General features: G+C 37.9%; 1 pseudogene; it reads left to right on the top strand.

The window, feature by feature from the left end:
• Window positions 1-484: 484 nt before the first annotated feature.
• LOC147626667 (uncharacterized) lies at window positions 485-21537 on the top strand (annotated as a pseudogene).
• The last annotated feature ends 1353 nt before the right edge of the window (window positions 21538-22890 follow it).

Genomic DNA, 22890 nt, shown 5'->3' with positions numbered 1-22890 from the left:
TTCTGAAAATCAAGACGCAAATTAAGGCCCAAATTATATTTTGAGTGAGATTACTCATGAATAAAATCTTGATAAACTCCACGAGTTCACGAACCTTGAGCCAGGACACGTGATGTGCAAAATTATGGCTATGCAAACATTTTCATAGTCACTGGAAAATATCATTTTTAACAAGAGATAGCACCTTTCCTTGGGACTTATTAAGGGAGAAAGGAGAAAGCCGTTTATTTATACTCTCCAAAGCTAATTCATCTAATCTTGAGATTCCAAATATTGGTTTCACGCTTGAAAACGCAGTAAAGCTTTAATTCACTATACAATGGAGAACTTAGACGAAGGCCCCTACCTGGAGCTGGCGAACTCGAAGAGCGTTCCAGTGGCGGAGTACATTGCGACGTCCACCTCCGCATCGAAGATGACGGAGAGCTCGTAATCCTTTTTTCGTAGCCTGTTGCGGCGCTTGGAGAAGGTGAGCTAGCGGTTGATGGGCTTCTCGATTCGACTGACGAGGTTGGTGGCGCGGCCCTGGGTGGCGGACAGCGGCCCCGATGATGGTCGGTTTTCCGCAGGCGCAGGATCATCAACCAACAGGTGAAGGGGAGGAGCTTACATATCCTGTCGATCATCTTCCCACACACAAATGAGGATAGGCTCCAAGACACGTGATACCCAAGCTGCATGCATGCAATCATCATAGCTGCAGTGGTGCATCCATTAGGGGCCAGCCTTTCCAACACATACTTGCCAGTCCACACCTTGACCACTGGTCTGGTCCCCTAGGGGTTCTCAGTGAAGGCCACAAATGTTTCATTACGGTGCTTTTCCTTGAGGTACCATCTTTTGGTCTTTGGCCCAAATTTGAGAGGCCTAGTCTTCACATCATATCCTAATCAATCCTGCATGCACCCAAATATTAGACAACCTAGTATGTACAAGGGTCTGCTGAAATCAGCAGATCAACTGATCCTAGTTTGCAGAGAGTATAATGCCTGAAAAATATTAGCATCATTCAGCTTGCTAGAATAGTATATAGACTAACACAAACAAGTACATTTATACATACCTTGTGTGAGATCCCTGTTCCCCACCGATCAACGGATTCGGGGTACTAGCAGCGGAAGTAGTACATCATGCGTGGGTAGGGGTCTCACACTCGGGGCCTCGCCCACGGATATCCGGACAAGAGACTAATCCGTCGGTTTGTCCAAAACCGAAACTGGAAAAACTTCCTTTACTCGGAAAGCATGGGCGATTCCACCAGGATAACTCTTTACTCTAACGTAGTCAAGATCATTACGGATCAACTGATCTGACTGCACCTTTAACGGTACTTGGTCAATTCAAGGTAGAAACTTGCACTTGGATCATTGGGATCAACGCTTTTTTCCCCACCAAGAGGCACAGCCGTTGATTCCTATCCATAGAACAATTTCTATCCGGGATTTACTTTATCTATCGTAAAAACAAAGTTGAGTCTCGATTTATGGATCCATCAGTCCAGCCTAACCCCATCCGATCCCATGGGTTAGCCAACCGCCCAACCATTGTAGTGATGGGATCCAATTTGGAATTTGGTTAGGTTTTGTCCCGGGTACCAAGGAAAAGAGTTCCAAGGCCCCCTAGCCGGAATTTCATGCAAACATAAAACTAGCCACACCACTTACACACCCAATATGAAAATTGCCTTTTTCTTAGCATCAGCTAACTTTAAAACAATCCTTTAATGAAACCATAGTACCACTGATCACAATCTCCCAATTTATCCAGTTGATTCATAATTTTCCATCATTCCTTCATCAGAGTATCTATGGCATCATTGGCAACTAGAACGCTCACCACCTGTCCACACAGAGGCCGTTTCCATAGTTCCTAGCCCATAATACTCGGCAATATAATCACTTATCAAGATGGGCTCTCGTTGAAGATCAGCAAGATCAACCAACAGATCCATATAAAAGAGCCATGGACTCATCCGTTGAGGACCAGCAAGGTCAGTCAACCAGATCCATGCCCGGTTTCACAAAACAACTCTTACTCCTTGTTCCAATATCTTCCTCGACGCACGCGTGGGTATCCTAGGCGACCCAGAGCCCGAGCACCGTATGGTCAGCACCCTCTAGGATCCTTCGCAGGTGACCTAGCGCTTCACTCATAGGCCGCTTCCTTGGTCCCTCATCCACCGTACCGGAAGCTCACCATTTTAATCGAACCGAGGCTGGTCAAGACCTCGGTCGACCTTGCTACGCGAGACGTCCTCCATTGACTCTCCGTCAGCAGTTGCAACTTTATCAGTTAGGTCTCCACGACCTTAATCACAAGACGGTCAAAATGCTTCCCCAGCATTCTTGACATAAAACAGCCATTTACAAACAGCATTTACAAACAGTTTACAAATACAGTTTCTATATTAACTCTCATTTTTCCACATTATCCCTCATTAATCCACATTACTTATTCCACATTCCATGTATATGTGTACTCATCCAATCACCTCCTTTTCCATCTCTTCACTTCAGATTCCTTCACATCACATATCATATATTCACATCCATATCCACATCCATACATCCACATCCACATCCACATTCACATCCATACATCCACATCTACATGCTTATCTCCATTTTCACATCCTCATTTATACATCCACATCCCATATCCACATTCATACATACACATCCATATATCCACATCTACATCCACATACATACATACATCCACATCCACATTCCACATTCACATCTATACATCCACATCTACATTCACATTCACATACATCCACATCCACATTCCCATACATCCACATCTATACATCCACATTCCACATTCACATCTACATTCACATTCACATACATGCATCCACATCTACATGCTTACCTCCATTTTCACATCCTCATTTATACATCCACATCCCATATCCACATTCATACATACACATCCATACATCCACATCTACATCCACATACATACATACATCCACATCCACATTCCACATTCACATCTATACATCCACATCTACATTCACATTCACATACATCCACATCCACATTCCCATACATCCACATCTATACATCCACATTCCACATTCACATCTACATCCACATCTACATCCACATTTACATCTATGCATATACATCTTCATGCATATATCCATTTTCATGTTCATACATCCACACTCCCATCTCCATATCCACACATCCACATACATACATCCATTTTCACATTCCCATTTATATAACCCCATATACTTTCACATCTAATCTTTTACATCACATCCATTCTCGCCCTATCACAACCCATATACATCTTATCCTATCACATACACTTCTTACCTCATCCCCCCATACACATCTTAATTCATCTTATCACATCCTAACTTATTTCATAAGTATCTTATCACCTCTTATCACACCTCTTATCACATCCTATCACTTTCCATACGCATCTTATCAATTCTTATCACATCTCATACACCTCTTATCACATCTTATCACATTTCATATCTTTTTTTTTTTAAGAGAATTCTTTTATTTGATATAAGATTTCTCTACACATTTATTTATACATAAATTCCATTTAAGGAGACTAACACTTTCGAAATTAAAATCAATCTTTTATGCATCTTCTTATGCATGATTTCAATTTGGTAGGGAATTATACTTTTAGAATAAAAGAATTTCTCTTATGCATCTAAGTTAAGCATAAAATCCATTTATGAGGAAAATCATACTTTTAGTATAAAAAGAATATCTTTTATGCATACCTATATGCATGAAATCCAATATGATAAAAGTAACACTTTTGATATAAAAATTTTTCCTTTATGCATACTTCTATGCATGAAAATTAAAAATGATAAAAGTAACACTTTTGATATAAAAATTTTCCTTTATGCATACTTCTATGCATGAAAATTAAAAATGATAAAAGTAACACTTTTGATATAAAAATTTTCTTTTATGCATACTTTTATGTATGAAATAAAAATGATAAAAGTAACACTTTTGATATAAAAATTTATCCATTATGCATACTTCTATGCATGAAAATAAAAATGATAAAAGTAACACTTTTGATATAAAAATTTTCTTTTATGCATACTTTTATGTATGAAATAAAAATGATAAAAGTAACACTTTTGATATAAAAATTTATCCATTATGCATACTTCTATGCATGAAAATAAAAATGGTAAAAATAACACTTTTGATATAAAAATTTATCCTTTATGCATAATATTAAAATTCAATTTCTCCATGATTATAATGAAATTCTTTCAATTAATCTAGGATGATGATTCCTAGAATATGGTAGGAAGTCCTCTTTTTATGCTTTGAATGAAAATTTTTTTATGCATAATTTTTATAAAAATTTTGCCATAGCTCCGCTGCTATGACTGATAAATCTCAATTTTTCTAAGGGATAAAGCTTATCATTAAGGAAATAATTAAAATGATTCTCTAATTGGATCCTTAATCCATAATGGATTGAATCATCAATATACATAAACTAAAAGCATAAGAAAAAGCCATTAATTTGGCCTCAAGCATAGCTTTATCTTGGGTTAAGGAAAAGCTTTATGAAAAGCTTGATTTGGATTGAGAATGGGTCATGAGTATGACCATTTCTTGAGTGAGAGAGAGAATTTACATAAGAATCATTAGAATTTAAACATAAATGAAAATTAACTTCAATAGCATTTATTAAATTATGTAACTCTTCACTACTATTCAAACTTCAATAGCATTTAAAAAAAACCATACCAATTAAACTTCTCAAGCTTGAGAGGGGTTGAGAAGAGAGAAACATTGAGAAATTATAGAAAGATGAATATTCACTAATTACCTTACAACTTGCTTGATTCTTTGTTCACGGTAGAGGCCCCCAACCAATCAATTGGTTAAGTATGTTGATGGAGCCACTAATGGGGATTGAAGAAAGAGGGAAGCTCCAAAAACTAGTGAATTGTTAAATGAATTCACAGTTCTTGGCTTAGGTGGAGTAGAGTAACGATGCATAAACACTATATATTTTTCAACAAGGGTGAGGCTTCTATTTATAGGAAAAATTGAGCTCCTAACCAAACAAACTGATTCTAGAATTTTCTAAATCAGTTTGGTCAATATTTGACCATTTTTAGGTCAGTTAAGCTAACTTTTTGGAACTAGACTTGAATGAGGAGAGAGGAGAGATGAAATATCTCAATTTTTATGAGTTTAAAACTCATTCAAGCATGTGAATTATGCACCTCCTTTAAAGAACTCCCCTTCCTTACATATGTCATATTTTTAATATTGCTCATAGTTTTTTACTAATAAACCTTGTACATTTTCAACTCTTCATCTTATGTGAAATATGCACCTCCTTTAAAGAACTCCCCTTCCTTACATATGTCATACTTTTAATATTGCTCATAATTTTTTTACTAATAAACCTTGTACATTTTCAACTCTTCATCTTATGTGAAATATGCACCTCCTTTAAAGAACTCCTCTTCCTTACATATGTCATACTTTTAATATTGCTCATAGTTTTTTTACTAATAAACCTTGTACATTTTCAACTCTTCACCTCATGTGAGCATTTACTCATTTTTGGGTATTTTCTTTTTACAAGTTGGATTTATCTCCTCCCTACACATGGATTGATGCTATTGGTCCATAGGAACCTTAATTGGACCATAGTCTAAAGATTTCTGAAAATCTAGACCCTTAGGCTAAGGTTCTTTATAGCTATTTTCAATTAATTCCAATTGCACATTGGAAAATTCTTTTTGAATTTCTGTTTCAGGGGAACTCATCTGAATTATAAGAGATATTTTTCTATCCAAAAATATTCAAAATCTGAATATTCTCTCTCTAGAATATTTTTCTCTCACTAGGCTAAAACAGATAGAAACAAGGTCTTTATATTTCTGAAGAGGGATTGATTACAGGGAAAGATACTAGACATCAAAAAGGGGGTGGGGGAGGAATCTTACATTCTACCCCACTTAAAAAAATGCGAGATGTCCTCATCTCGCAAACTGGGATAATTTCGCAAGATGCACGAATATGAGACTTAGAGAAAAATTTTAATCAAGATTAACCACCAAGATAAGTCTTAAAGAGAGCAAGATTCAAAATACGAACAAGATTTAAACTTTATTCATTCTCGGAACTTATACAGTAAAGATAGAGGAACTCTTTACACTTCCATAAGCCCGTCCATCATATGGTCACAAAAGCAGTCCTCACAAGCTGCACAAGTATAAGGTAACTCATCTATGGGAATGATGGGTTATTGCTGCACCTATCTCAGTGGTATGAGGTGTTCTAAGAAAAGGACCTCTGAGAGGCAAGCCAAAAACGGGGTAAAGGCATATCTTCTCATGAGGAAGAAAACACGCCAGTAAGAAGACCCGCTCAGAAAACCCAGGATGCCTTGATCTCATGACGCAGTAGTATCGGGGACCCAAACCCAAAGCTTCAATAACCATGGCCAAGCGGACATTGTTACGAAAGTGCTGCTGACCCCAGGGTGTTACCCTAGTTATGTCTTGATAGGTCCGCCATTTTGTCTGCGCTACAGAAGTTCCCAAGTGAGGGAAAAGTGAGCGCTCATACTGCTCTATAAAATCTTTCTTCACAGACTCCCTTGCGTCTTGAAGGTGAGAAATCATCATGGATAAAACTAATTCTTGTTGCCAAGCCATGAAGGAGATTAAGAAAGAAAGGAGATCGATGGAAGTAAGATTACTGTGAACGACAAGTAAAAGTTACGACTTATATAAAGGAAGGAGCTAGCGTAACTTAGAAGCCAACGGTAACTTGCCACTGAAGTTTTACCGTCTTTCCATGATTTGGGTTTGGCACATTTTTCTATAGAAGGCATTCAAACTTTGAGATGAGGAGATAAAAGAAGCTCGTAAGCTAAATCACCTACTTTCTTTGGTCCACAATATCTGGGAGATAACTTCTTCCCAAGAGATAAAGAACTTCTTTTGGGCCGTACTCGAATGAAGACCAAAACCTTGATATCCAAAACATCGATTCTCCTTCTGAACTCATTGTTCTGAATCTTAAAACAGGTGGGACTCTTGAGAAGTATTCAGGAAAAAGGTTCTTCCTTTTTTAAACAGAATCTTTCTTTTATTTTAGAGAGAGAATAATTATAAGATCAGAAAGGGAGATTCTTACTCCTGTATACCTCTAAGGCTGGGGGAGAATCTTACATTCTACCCCACTTGAAAAGTGCGAGATGTCCTCATCTCGCAAGGTAGAGGACAACTCTTTTTCTTAAGATCCAATTTATTCTGGGGTTCCTTGTATTCTGGTCAACCCAACAGAATACGGGGATAATTATCCCTTATATAGAACTCATCATTAAATAACAATTCATTCAGATCATATCATTCATATCTTTAACACGATAATGGTCCATTAGTCTGAAAATTTTCCTTCTGAACATTCCTCCACAGGAATTTTAGTTAAGCAAGGTCTCAATTTGTCATCCCTTAACTTAATCTACCGTCTCAAGTGTTAACAGTAGCAATCTGACAGCACAATCCACTAATCTCATAGTGATTTGCTGAAATCATTATCATCATTCCAGTTATGAATATCATCACTGGGACTCGTCCCATTCATCCTCATTGTGGTTTCGCTCAGCTTATTACATTTCAACTAAATTTCAAAAATCGTCATTTTTCAATCAGAATCCAATTCAATTCATCAATTCTCAAACAGAATTAAAAATCATATCAACCACATTCGAAATCATCATCTGGATAGCATTAACGCTTATAATTTCAAGTCTTAGATTTACTCGTATATACTATCGGTAAAGAGCTGCAGTTATACCCTCGGTATATACGGATAGTCATGATACTCGAAACTATAAGGTAAATACCATCATGTCTAGGTCTCAAGCAAGTCAGGGTTCCATACAATTGCGGTACTTCCAATTGAAGACCCAATTACTAATTTACGAATTTCAATTTGAATTAACAATTTGTATGAATTATATCAAACAATTACAACCTTTTTGTGCGTCTTGATAAACTTTTGACATAATTTGCTCCTCAGTTGATCTTATTGGAGATCTATGACTTAAGTCTGATAAATAGATTTTTCTTTATCCGATCGTCCGTAAAAAAAACATTTGTATATTTATATACAAGTTGCAATAATTACATAGAGTGGTTCGGCTCCAAAATTCAAAATCTCTTCGAGAGACGTATAAGACGACGGTACTGGGCCATAGTCATGCCCTGTTACATAAGTTCTCTAACTGCGAAGGAAATTATTATTTTCTCCTTAGGGATAAATCGACTAAGGAGTCTATAAATTTGACATGCAAGTCTGAAATTTCGAGGTGTCGAATGATATAGAATGACACCACGCACCATTTTCAGCTTTAACAGGATCATAGTCAATGAGAGATTCTGCCACAGCATTGTATGGTGGTTGCAATGAGCGTGGACATATTGCCCTGCAACCCACTTATGTTGTATTCTCTCCACTGGGGTAGGAAAATATAAATCCTTGAAATGGCGTGCAAGTCTTACTCGGCTTGTTTGAGTTGAAGCGGAAGAGATGAGATGCTCGAAGGCAAATGCAATCATATCTTGAGACTGGGTGAGGTCGGGAATACCAGATAAATGTGGAACTTCCATCTATAAAAATAATTTCTTTGATTAAAATTTCTTCATTAAAGAAGCTTACGGGATGAAAATACATTATGAAAATGCTGTTTCTGAATTCTTATTACCAATTTCAGATAAGAATTTAATTATCTTTATTAGCTTTCAAAACCTGGCTCTGATACCAACTGTGAGATCCCTGTTCCCCACCGATCAACGGATTCTGTAAAATTTCTCCCCAGTTATTGAAGTATTCAAAAATAAGAATCTCCCTTCTGATCTTATAACTATTCTCTCTCTAATATTTAAATTTTGACAGAATCATGAGACGAGGAAACCGTAGCCGTCAGCAGCTAGACCCTGTCTCTGAAGATAACGAACTTGACCCTGATGTTCGCAAGGCTCTTCATAGGACTCAGCCAGGACCCTTCAAAGGAGAAGGGGAGAACCTGGGTGAGGCTGTGGAGAAATGGGTGGAAGCCATGGAAGAGTATTTTGATGTCACAGGTTATAATGAGTTGAGCAAAATGGCTCTTGGCCGGTTGAAAATAGTGGAAACAGCCAGGGTAGCATGGAGGAACCATTGTGACACCAATCGTCTAGACAGAAATACTCAATCCTGGAATGATCTAAAAACCTATCTAAGAAAGAGATTTTGCCCTCCTGGATTTTTAGAAACCAAAATGAACGAATTTTTAGAACTAAAGCAGGAGAACAAAACCATTGAAGAATATCACCAGGCCTTTGCTCTTCTACTCAAATACTCACCACCTCTAGACGAAGAACAGCTCATGGCCAGGTTCATTCGGGGAATGAACGAACCCTTAGACACATTGGTCAAAAATGCCAAACCAGTGTCCATGGCTGAAGCAGTAAAAATGGCAAAGGATTTTGCCAAGGCCTTTGTAGTAAAGGTCCCGCCAAAGCCTGCACCCTCTAACTTTAAAAGATTCCAAGCCCAGGAAGGTACTTCAAACTTTCCGTCCCCAAAGAGGCAGCAAGGACCAATTCAGAATCAAGATGCAGGAAGATTCCAAAGTGAAGGAAGATCCTTCCCCCAGAATACTTTCTCAGGAGGACCATCTATTTTAAGGATGCAGAACAATGAGACCAGAAGTGAGAACCGGTGTTTTGGATGCCAAGGTTTCGGTCATCAGTTAAAAGACTGCCCAACTCCTGCCATGTCAAGGGGACAGGGAAGTCTAGGACCCCGAATTCAGAGACCAATTCCTTCATACCAGTCTAATCAGGGTCCGTCTCGCCCAAGCCAGGATAACCCCAGAAGAACTCCAAATCAACCATCTGGCTCTACCCAGAGTAACCTCAGAACTCCTTTCCAGAATAGGGGCAACCAAAGAGAAAGAATTCCACCTCAGACTGCAGCAGCCAGAGCAGTCACAATTGCAGAAGAAGTAGAAGAGGAAAGAAGGGCAGATCCTTACTGCAATTGAAAAAAAAAAAAAACCAAGGGCTTAACCGACAATTCTCAAGTCATCCATAATCCAGCAGAATACCAGGGAAAAATCGACCGTCCACTTCCAAGGCATAACGTTGAATGTGATTGAAGAAGAAAAAGATGATGAAAGAGAGCATACTCCACCTGCGAGATGAGGACATCTCGCGTTTTTTTAAGTGGGGTAGAATGTAAGATTCCTCTCCCAACCCCTTTTTGATGTCTAGTATCTTCCCCTGTAATCAATCCCTCTTCAGAAATATAAAGGCCTTGTTCTAACTGTTTTAGCCTAGAGAGAGAAAAATATGCTAGAGAGAGAATATTCAGATTATGAATATTTTTGGATAGAAAAATAACTCATCTTATTAAAATAAGTTCCCCTGAAACAGAAATTCAAAAAGAATTTTCCAATGTGCAATTGGAATTAATTGGAAATAAGTATAAAGAACCTTAGTCTAAGGGTCTAGATTTTCAGAAATTTTTAGATTATGGTCCAATTAAGGTTCCTATGGGCCAATAGCATCAATCCATGTGTAGGGAGGAGATAAATCCAATTTGTAAAAGAAGATACCCAAAAATGAGTAAATGCTCACATAAGATGAAGAGTTGAAAATGTACAAGGTTTATTAGTAAATAAACACATATGTAAGGAAGGGGAGTTCTTTAAAGGAGTGCATATTTCACATAAGATGAAGAGTTGAAAATGTACAAGGTTTATTAGTAAATAAACACCTATGTAAGGAAGGGGAGTTCTTTAAAGGAGGTGCATATTTCACATAAGATGAAGAGTTGAAAATGTACAAGGTTTATTAGTAAAAAAACTATGACACATATGTAAGGAAGAGGAGTTCTTTAAAGGAGGTGCATATTTCACATAAGATGAAGAGTTGAAAATGTACAAGGTTTATTAGTAAAAAACTATGAGCAATAAAATTTTGACACATATGTAAGGAAGGGGAATTCTTTAAAGGAGGTGCATATTTCACATGCTTGAATGAGTTTTAAACTCAAAAATAATGTGATATTTTTATCTCTCATCTCTCTTGAACCAAACCAAATCAAAATGGAACCAAACCGAATCAAAAAGTAACCAAACTAGGTCCAAATCTAGTCCAAATTCAACCAAACTGACTTGGAAAATTCTAGAATCAGTTTGTTTGGTTAGGAGCTCAAATTTTCCTATAAATAGAAGCCTCCCCTTGTTGAAAAAATATAGAGTCTTATGCCTTGTTACTCTACTCCACCTAAGCTAAAATATATAGTGTCTTATGCTTTGTTACTCTACTCCACCTAAACCAAAATATATAGTGTCTTATGCTTTGTTACTCTACTCCACCTAAGCCAAAATATATAATGTCTTATGCATTGTTACTCTACTCTACCTAAGCCAAGAGTTGTGAATTCTTTAATAATTCACTAGTTTTTGATACTTCTCTCTTTCTTCAATCCCCATTGGTGGCTCCATCAACATACTAAACCAATTGATTGGTTGGGGACCTCTACCGTGAATAAAGAATCAAGCAAATCATAAGGTAAGTATATTGAATTTTGATCTTTCTATAATTTCTCAATGATTCTCTCTTCTCAACCCCTCTCAAGCTTGAGAAGTTTAATTGGTATGGTTTTTAAATGCTATTGAAGTTAATTGGTGAATAGTAGTGAAGAGTTACATAATTTAATAAATGCTATAGAAGTTAATTTCCATTTATGTTTAAAATTCTAATGGTTTTTATGTAATTTCTCTCTCTCACTCAAGAAATGGTCATACTCATGAACCATTCTCAATCCCAATGAAGCTTTTCATAAAGCCTTTCCTTAATCCAAGATTAAGCTATGCTTGAGGCCAAATTAATGGCTTTTTGCTATGCTTTTAGTTTATGCACATTGATAATTCAATCCATTATGGATTGATGACCCAATTAGAGACCATTCTAATTGTTTTCTTAATGATCCAATTAGAGACTATTATGGATTGATGATCCAATTAGAGACCATTATGGATTGATGATCCAATTAGAGACCATTCTAATTATTTCTTTAATAATGAGCCTTATCCCTTAGAAAAAATTGAGATTTATCAGTCATAGTAGCGGAGCTATGGCAAAATTTTTATAGAAATTACGCATAAAATAATTTCATTCAAAGCATAAAAAGAGGACTTCCTACCATATTCTAGGAACTATCATCCTAGATTAATTAAAAGAATATTATTATGCATGGAGATATGGATGTTTGCATGTAGATGTAGAGGCATGGATGTGAGTGTGAATGTGGAGGTGGATGTATGCACGGAGATGTGGATGTATGCATGTAGAAATAGATGTGTAGATGAGGATGTAAATGGAGATGTGGATGGATGCATGTAGATGTAGATGTATAGATGTAGATGTGAATGGAGATGTGGATGTATACATGTAGATGTAGATGTATAGATGTAGATGTGGATGTGGAGGTGGATGGATGCATGTAGATGTAGATGTATAGATGTAGATGGGAATGGAGAGATGGATGTATGCATGTAGATGTAGATGTATAGATGTAGATGTGGATGTGGAGGTGGATGGATGCATGTAGATGTAGATGTATAGATGTAGATGGGGATAGAGATATGGATGGATGCATGTAGATGTAGATGTAGAGATGTAGATGTGGATGTGGAGGTGGATGGATGCATGTAGATGTAGATGTATAGATGTAGATGTGAATGGAGATGTGGATGTATGCATGTAGATGTAGGTGTATAGATGTAGATGTGGATGTAGAAGTGGATGTATGCATGTACATGTAGATGTATAGATGTGGATGTGAATGTGGAGGTGGATGTATGCATATAGATGTAGATGTATGGAGGTGAATGTGAATGTGGATGTGGATGTATGCATAGGGATGTAGATGTATGCATGTAGATGTGAATGTACGCATATAGTTGTAGATGTATGGATGTGAATATACGATTGTGAGGTGAGGGAATCTGAAGTGATGAGATGGAAATGATGTGATGGGATGAGTATACATATAAATGGAATATGGAATAAGTAATGTAGATTGAGGAGGGATAATGTGGAAAAATGAAAGTTAAAATAGAAATTGTATTGTAAACTGTTTGTAAATGCTGTTTGTAAATGCTGTTTGTAAATGATTGTTTTATGTCAAGAATGCTGGGGGGAGCATTTTGACCGTCTTGTGATTAAAGTCGTGATGGTAAAGTTGCAACTGCTGACGGGGAGTCAATGAAGGACGTCTCGCGTAGCAAGGTCGGCCGAGGTCTTGACCAGCCTCGGTGCGATTAAAATGGTGAGCTTCCGGTACGGTGGATGAGGGGCCAAGGAAGCGGCCTATGCGTGAAGCGCTAGGTTACCTGCGAAGGATCCTAGAGGGTGCTGACCATACGGTGCTCGGGCTCTGGGTTGCCTAGGATACCCACGCGTGCGTCGAGGAAGATATTGGAACAGAGTTGGAGTTGTTTTCTGAAATCGAGCATGGATCTGGTTGATTGACCTTGCTGGTCTTCAATGGATGAGTCCATGGCTCCTTATATGGATCTGTTGGTTGATCTTGCTGATCTTCAACGAGAGTCCATCATGTTAAGTGATTATATTGCCAAGTATTATGGGCTAGGAACTATCGAAACGGCTCCTGAGCGTTCTAGTTGCCAATGATGCCATAGATACTCTGATGAAGGAATGATGGGAAATTAAGAATCAATTGGATAAATTGGAAGATGGTGATCAATGATACTATGGTTTTATTAAAGGATTGTTTTAAACTGGTTGAATCTGGTTGAAAAAGGCAATTTCATATTGGGTGTGTGAGTGGTGTGACTAGTTTTATTTTGCATGAACATCCGGCTAGGGGGCCTTGGAACTCTTTTCCTTGGTACCCGGGACAAAACCTAACCAAATTTTTAATTGGATCCCATCACTACAGTGGTTGGGCGGTTGGCTAACCCATGGGATCGGATGGGGTTAGGCTGGACTGATGGATCCGTAAATCGAGACTCAAACTTTTGTTTTTACGATAGAAAAAAAAATAAATCCCGGATAGTAACTGTTGTATGGATAGGAATCAACGGCTGTGCCTCTTGAATGGGGAAAAAAGCGTTGATCCCAATGATCCAAGTGCAAGTTTCTTCCTTGAACTGACTAAGTACCTTATAGATGTAACTGGATCATCTCGATCAGAAATGATCTTGACTACGTTAGAGTAAAAAGTTATCCTGGTGGAATCGCCCGTGCTTTCCGGTAAAGGAAGTTTTTCCGGGTTCGGTTTTGGAACAACCGACGGACTAGTCTCTTATCCGGATATCCGTGGGCGAGGCCCCGAGTGTGGGACCCCTGTCCCGCGCGAGGAACGCTACTTCCGCTGCCAGTACCCCGAATCCGTTGCTCGGTGGGAACAGGGATCTTACAGTTGGTATCAGAGCATTTGGTTAATAAAGATCAACTGAGAAGACAAATATATCAAAAATTTATTAAGAAACACAAAAAGGTTATAATTGTGTGATATAATTCATACAATTTGATATTCAAACTGAAACTCGTAAATTGGTAATTGGGTCTTCAGATGGAAGTGTCGCAATTATATAGAATCCCTGACTTGCTTGAGGCCTAGACATGATAGTATTTACCTTATAATTCCAAGGGCCGTGACTACCCGTATATACCGAGAGTATACTGCAGCTCTTTACTGACAGTATATACGAGTAAATCTAAGACTTGAAATTATAAGCGTTAATGCTATCTAGATGATGATTTCGAATGTGATTGATATGATTTTTAATTCTGTTTGAGAATGAATGAATTGATTTGGATTCTGATTGAAAATGCTGATTGAAAAATGTTGATTTTTAAAAATTAGTTGAAATATAATGAAACCACAATGAGGGGGAATGGGACGAGTCCCTGTGATGATATTCATAACTAGAATGATGATAACGAATTCAGCAAATCACTATGAGGTTAGTGGGTTGTGCTGTTAGATTGCTACTGTTAATACTTGACCGGTAGATCAAGTTAAGGGATGTCAAATTGAGAACTTGCTTGACTGAAATTTCCGAAGGGAGGAAGGTTCCGAAGGAAACTTTGCGGTCTAATGGACCATTAGCATGTTAAATGAATTGTTATTTAATGATGAGTTCTATATAAGGAATATTTATTCCAGTGTTCTATTGGGTTGACCAGAATATAAGCAACCCCAGAATAAAAATTGGATCTTAAGACAAAGAGTTATCCTCTACCTTGCGAGATGAGGACATCTCGCACTTTTTTAAGTGGGGTAGAATGTAAAATTTCTCCCCAGTTATTGAAGTATTCAAAAATAAGAATCTCCCTTCTGATCTTATAACTATTCTCTCTCTAATATTTAAATTTTGACAGAATCATGAGACGAGGAAACCGTAGCCGTCAGCAGCTAGACCCTGTCTCTGAAGATAACGAACTTGACCCTGATGTTCGCAAGGCTCTTCATAGGACTCAGCCAGGACCCTTCAAAGGAGAAGGGGAGAACCTGGGTGAGGCTGTGGAGAAATGGGTGGAAGCCATGGAAGAGTATTTTGACGTCACAGGTTATAATGAGTTGAGCAAAATGGCTCTTGGCCGGTTGAAAATAGTGGAAACAGCCAGGGTAGCATGGAGGAACCATTGTGACACCAATCGTCTAGACAGAAATACTCAATCCTGGAATGATCTAAAAACCTATCTAAGAAAGAGATTTTGCCCTCCTGGATTTTTAGAAACCAAAATGAACGAATTTTTAGAACTAAAGCAGGAGAACAAAACCATTGAAGAATATCACCAGGCCTTTGCTCTTCTACTCAAATACTCACCACCTCTAGACGAAGAACAGCTCATGGCCAGGTTCATTCGGGGAATGAACGAACCCTTAGACACATTGGTCAAAAATGCCAAACCAGTGTCCATGGCTGAAGCAGTAAAAATGGCAAAGGATTTTGCCAAGGCCTTTGTAGTAAAGGTCCCGCCAAAGCCTGCACCCTCTAACTTTAAAAGATTCCAAGCCCAGGAAGGTACTTCAAACTTTCCGTCCCCAAAGAGGCAGCAAGGACCAATTCAGAATCAAGATGCAGGAAGATTCCAAAGTGAAGGAAGATCCTTCCCCCAGAATACTTTCTCAGGAGGACCATCTATTTTAAGGATGCAGAACAATGAGACCAGAAGTGAGAACCGGTGTTTTGGATGCCAAGGTTTCGGTCATCAGTTAAAAGACTGCCCAACTCCTGCCATGTCAAGGGGACAGGGAAGTCTAGGACCCCGAATTCAGAGACCAATTCCTTCATACCAGTCTAATCAGGGTCCGTCTCGCCCAAGCCAGGATAACCCCAGAAGAACTCCAAATCAACCATCTGGCTCTACCCAGAGTAACCTCAGAACTCCTTTCCAGAATAGGGGCAACCAAAGAGAAAGAATTCCACCTCAGACTGCAGCAGCCAGAGCAGTCACAATTGCAGAAGAAGTAGAAGAGGAAAGAAGGGCAGATCCTTACTGCAATTGAAAAAAAAAAAAAACCAAGGGCTTAACCGACAATTCTCAAGTCATCCATAATCCAGCAGAATACCAGGGAAAAATCGACCGTCCACTTCCAAGGCATAACGTTGAATGTGATTGAAGAAGAAAAAGATGATGAAAGAGAGCATACTCCACCTGCGAGATGAGGACATCTCGCGTTTTTTTAAGTGGGGTAGAATGTAAGATTCCTCTCCCAACCCCTTTTTGATGTCTAGTATCTTCCCCTGTAATCAATCCCTCTTCAGAAATATAAAGGCCTTGTTCTAACTGTTTTAGCCTAGAGAGAGAAAAATATGCTAGAGAGAGAATATTCAGATTATGAATATTTTTGGATAGAAAAATAACTCATCTTATTAAAATAAGTTCCCCTGAAACAGAAATTCAAAAAGAATTTTCCAATGTGCAATTGGAATTAATTGGAAATAAGTATAAAGAACCTTAGTCTAAGGGTCTAGATTTTCAGAATTTTTTAGATTATGGTCCAATTAAGGTTCCTATGGGCCAATAGCATCAATCCATGTGTAGGGAGGAGATAAATCCAATTTGTAAAAGAAGATACCCAAAAATGAGTAAATGCTCACATAAGATGAAGAGTTGAAAATGTACAAGGTTTATTAGTAAATAAACACATATGTAAGGAAGGGGAGTTCTTTAAAGGAGTGCATATTTCACATAAGATGAAGAGTTGAAAATGTACAAGGTTTATTAGTAAATAAACACCTATGTAAGGAAGGGGAGTTCTTTAAAGGAGGTGCATATTTCACATAAGATGAAGAGTTGAAAATGTACAAGGTTTATTAGTAAAAAAACTATGACACATATGTAAGGAAGAGGAGTTCTTTAAAGGAGGTGCATATTTCACATAAGATGAAGAGTTGAAAATGTACAAGGTTTATTAGTAAAAAACTATGAGCAATAAAATTTTGACACATATGTAAGGAAGGGGAATTCTTTAAAGGAGGTGCATATTTCACATGCTTGAATGAGTTTTAAACTCAAAAATAATGTGATATTTTTATCTCTCATCTCTCTTGAACCAAACCAAATCAAAATGGAACCAAACCGAATCAAAAAGTAACCAAACTAGGTCCAAATCTAGTCCAAATTCAACCAAACTGACTTGGAAAATTCTAGAATCAGTTTGTTTGGTTAGGAGCTCAAATTTTCCTATAAATAGAAGCCTCCCCTTGTTGAAAAAATATAGAGTCTTATGCCTTGTTACTCTACTCCACCTAAGCTAAAATATATAGTGTCTTATGCTTTGTTACTCTACTCCACCTAAACCAAAATATATAGTGTCTTATGCTTTGTTACTCTACTCCACCTAAGCCAAAATATATAATGTCTTATGCATTGTTACTCTACTCTACCTAAGCCAAGAGTTGTGAATTCTTTAATAATTCACTAGTTTTTGATACTTCTCTCTTTCTTCAATCCCCATTGGTGGCTCCATCAACATACTAAACCAATTGATTGGTTGGGGACCTCTACCGTGAATAAAGAATCAAGCAAATCATAAGGTAAGTATATTGAATTTTGATCTTTCTATAATTTCTCAATGATTCTCTCTTCTCAACCCCTCTCAAGCTTGAGAAGTTTAATTGGTATGGTTTTTAAATGCTATTGAAGTTAATTGGTGAATAGTAGTGAAGAGTTACATAATTTAATAAATGCTATAGAAGTTAATTTCCATTTATGTTTAAAATTCTAATGGTTTTTATGTAATTTCTCTCTCTCACTCAAGAAATGGTCATACTCATGAACCATTCTCAATCCCAATGAAGCTTTTCATAAAGCCTTTCCTTAATCCAAGATTAAGCTATGCTTGAGGCCAAATTAATGGCTTTTTGCTATGCTTTTAGTTTATGCACATTGATAATTCAATCCATTATGGATTGATGACCCAATTAGAGACCATTCTAATTGTTTTCTTAATGATCCAATTAGAGACTATTATGGATTGATGATCCAATTAGAGACCATTATGGATTGATGATCCAATTAGAGACCATTCTAATTATTTCTTTAATAATGAGCCTTATCCCTTAGAAAAAATTGAGATTTATCAGTCATAGTAGCGGAGCTATGGCAAAATTTTTATAGAAATTACGCATAAAATAATTTCATTCAAAGCATAAAAAGAGGACTTCCTACCATATTCTAGGAACTATCATCCTAGATTAATTAAAAGAATATTATTATGCATGGAGATATGGATGTTTGCATGTAGATGTAGAGGCATGGATGTGAGTGTGAATGTGGAGGTGGATGTATGCACGGAGATGTGGATGTATGCATGTAGAAATAGATGTGTAGATGAGGATGTAAATGGAGATGTGGATGGATGCATGTAGATGTAGATGTATAGATGTAGATGTGAATGGAGATGTGGATGTATACATGTAGATGTAGATGTATAGATGTAGATGTGGATGTGGAGGTGGATGGATGCATGTAGATGTAGATGTATAGATGTAGATGGGAATGGAGAGATGGATGTATGCATGTAGATGTAGATGTATAGATGTAGATGTGGATGTGGAGGTGGATGGATGCATGTAGATGTAGATGTATAGATGTAGATGGGGATAGAGATATGGATGGATGCATGTAGATGTAGATGTAGAGATGTAGATGTGGATGTGGAGGTGGATGGATGCATGTAGATGTAGATGTATAGATGTAGATGTGAATGGAGATGTGGATGTATGCATGTAGATGTAGGTGTATAGATGTAGATGTGGATGTAGAAGTGGATGTATGCATGTACATGTAGATGTATAGATGTGGATGTGAATGTGGAGGTGGATGTATGCATATAGATGTAGATGTATGGAGGTGAATGTGAATGTGGATGTGGATGTATGCATAGGGATGTAGATGTATGCATGTAGATGTGAATGTACGCATATAGTTGTAGATGTATGGATGTGAATATACGATTGTGAGGTGAGGGAATCTGAAGTGATGAGATGGAAATGATGTGATGGGATGAGTATACATATAAATGGAATATGGAATAAGTAATGTAGATTGAGGAGGGATAATGTGGAAAAATGAAAGTTAAAATAGAAATTGTATTGTAAACTGTTTGTAAATGCTGTTTGTAAATGCTGTTTGTAAATGATTGTTTTATGTCAAGAATGCTGGGGGGAGCATTTTGACCGTCTTGTGATTAAAGTCGTGATGGTAAAGTTGCAACTGCTGACGGGGAGTCAATGAAGGACGTCTCGCGTAGCAAGGTCGGCCGAGGTCTTGACCAGCCTCGGTGCGATTAAAATGGTGAGCTTCCGGTACGGTGGATGAGGGGCCAAGGAAGCGGCCTATGCGTGAAGCGCTAGGTTACCTGCGAAGGATCCTAGAGGGTGCTGACCATACGGTGCTCGGGCTCTGGGTTGCCTAGGATACCCACGCGTGCGTCGAGGAAGATATTGGAACAGAGTTGGAGTTGTTTTCTGAAATCGAGCATGGATCTGGTTGATTGACCTTGCTGGTCTTCAATGGATGAGTCCATGGCTCCTTATATGGATCTGTTGGTTGATCTTGCTGATCTTCAACGAGAGTCCATCATGTTAAGTGATTATATTGCCAAGTATTATGGGCTAGGAACTATCGAAACGGCTCCTGAGCGTTCTAGTTGCCAATGATGCCATAGATACTCTGATGAAGGAATGATGGGAAATTAAGAATCAATTGGATAAATTGGAAGATGGTGATCAATGATACTATGGTTTTATTAAAGGATTGTTTTAAACTGGTTGAATCTGGTTGAAAAAGGCAATTTCATATTGGGTGTGTGAGTGGTGTGACTAGTTTTATTTTGCATGAACATCCGGCTAGGGGGCCTTGGAACTCTTTTCCTTGGTACCCGGGACAAAACCTAACCAAATTTTTAATTGGATCCCATCACTACAGTGGTTGGGCGGTTGGCTAACCCATGGGATCGGATGGGGTTAGGCTGGACTGATGGATCCGTAAATCGAGACTCAAACTTTTGTTTTTACGATAGAAAAAAAAATAAATCCCGGATAGTAACTGTTCTATGGATAGGAATCAACGGCTGTGCCTCTTGAATGGGGAAAAAAGCGTTGATCCCAATGATCCAAGTGCAAGTTTCTTCCTTGAACTGACTAAGTACCTTATAGATGTAACTGGATCATCTCGATCAGAAATGATCTTGACTACGTTAGAGTAAAAAGTTATCCTGGTGGAATCGCCCGTGCTTTCCGGTAAAGGAAGTTTTTCCGGGTTCGGTTTTGGAACAACCGACGGACTAGTCTCTTATCCGGATATCCGTGGGCGAGGCCCCGAGTGTGGGACCCCTGTCCCGCGCGAGGAACGCTACTTCCGCTGCCAGTACCCCGAATCCGTTGCTCGGTGGGAACAGGGATCTTACAAGAGTGGTGCGTCTGATGCCAGCTTTGTTGACAGCATTGAAGCATGAAGATAGTGAGTTATATGCATCATTGACAAACTATAAGGTGCAATTTCTTTTGAATTTCTTTGCCGATGTGCTTGGAGAATTAAATGTGCTCAATTGCAAGCTCCAAGAGGAGCATCCAGATATTTCTGCTATTGGAAGTCATCTAAAGTCTGTTGTAGAGACACTTTAAATGTCTTTCTTGGGTCGAGTATTTGGCTTTGATACAAAACACACACATGCTTTTTTGACCATGGCTCATGGACAAAATGGGGTGGTGAGTTTTACAGATAGTGCTGGCAAAATACACTCACATGTCTTACACTTGGGGCCTATGTGTGAAGGAGATATTGTGAATGCATATGAAACTCTACATATAGTGATTGAGAATTTAGTAATGATGGCTACTACTTATGTTAGAAGTTTAGTGGATGCTTTATGGAATCGTTTTAAGGTTGATTTTGAGTTGTTTGAAGCTGTGAAGTATTTTACTCCAAATTTAGGACAAGTTTCGAAATAGGTTATCCCTTGATATGTTGGGATTGGTGATGTTTGTGGGATTGAATACTCCCAAGGTAGACAACCCTGAAGACATGCTTTGGGATGAATGTTTTGAAGCTTGGAAAGCTATGAAGAGTAGAAGATCAAGATCCATGGAGACCACTTCTATGCGAGAAGCTTGAATTTGAAGTTTCCTTCTTATGAATTTTGGATTTTTAGGTTCCAGGGCACTTTTTACCCTCTTTAAGAGGGGTTTTTTCCCCTGGGTTTTTATTTGCTTTCTATTATATTGGCCTTGTATACATTATTCAATTTGCATATTCAAGGGCTTAATGTGAAGATTCTGTTGAAGATTTTTAGATTAAGGTGAGATGAAGTGATTTAAATATTGTATGAAGTGAAGATCTTGTCTAATTCATTTAAAGTTATCATGAAAATCTCTCTTATGATGTAAGTTGTTTATATGAATTCAAATAAATTTACTTTGGATAAATGTAGTGATAAAAGTTACCATGAGATGATGATTGTACGATCTTCTGTGTTAGTACCATAAATTTATAACTTTTTCTTATATAGATAAATATGGATATGCTTTTAAATGTCAATAAGTATTATGCAATTGATAACTGATAACGATCTTAAAATAAAATCTTGTAAACACAATACAAAATGCTTTGTATCTATTTGTACATGACTCAAGCATCACGATGATCTTTCGATAGGAAAATTTTTTATTCATCTGTCATTAGACGGGCATTGTAGAAATTTGTTCTTCTTGAAAGAAGGGCAAAATTTTTAGGTGTCTGTCATATGAAAGATTTGGGTGCCCTTCAAATCCTATCGTTGCTCCGGAGTCCAGAGTAATCCCCATAGTTACGACCTTTCCACGCAAGGTACCCCTTGTCCCCCCTTGCCTATATCCCACCTTTCCACGCAAGGTACCCCCCTTGTCCCCTCCCCCCCCCTTGTCTATATCCGACCAGGCTTAGAATTTGAAGGTTACCCTTTTTTTCTTTTTAAGGGGCTTTTTTTTTAACTAGCTTTTCTTTATGAAGAGATTGGGAGGGCCTATAACTAAATTTCCCCCAAAACCCTTCCCTTCTTTTAAAGGTAATTGTGTTTTTACCTTTCTTGTGAAGGTTTTGACTCCCTTGGAAGGTTACTCCAACCTTCAAATTCTAGCGCTGTATCAGACCCACAAAAAACTTTATTAAAAAAAGATTCAAGTCCAATGTTGGCTCGTACAAATTATTTTTCCTAACAATTCAAAAAATCTCCAACCACAAATTTTTGTAGGTTTTTTTGTGAATTGTTATTTTAAAATTTGAATGTTATTTTTTAAAATTTGCCATTCACCTGGACACTCAACCTC

This window comes from Cibotium barometz, chromosome 22 (assembly GCF_041138505.1).
Source record: "Cibotium barometz isolate CiBa-2024 chromosome 22, ASM4113850v1, whole genome shotgun sequence".
Lineage (NCBI taxonomy): Eukaryota > Viridiplantae > Streptophyta > Polypodiopsida > Cyatheales > Cibotiaceae > Cibotium > Cibotium barometz.
The sequence above is the reverse complement of the archived record's forward strand: the minus strand, read 5'-3'. Positions and strand labels throughout refer to the sequence as shown.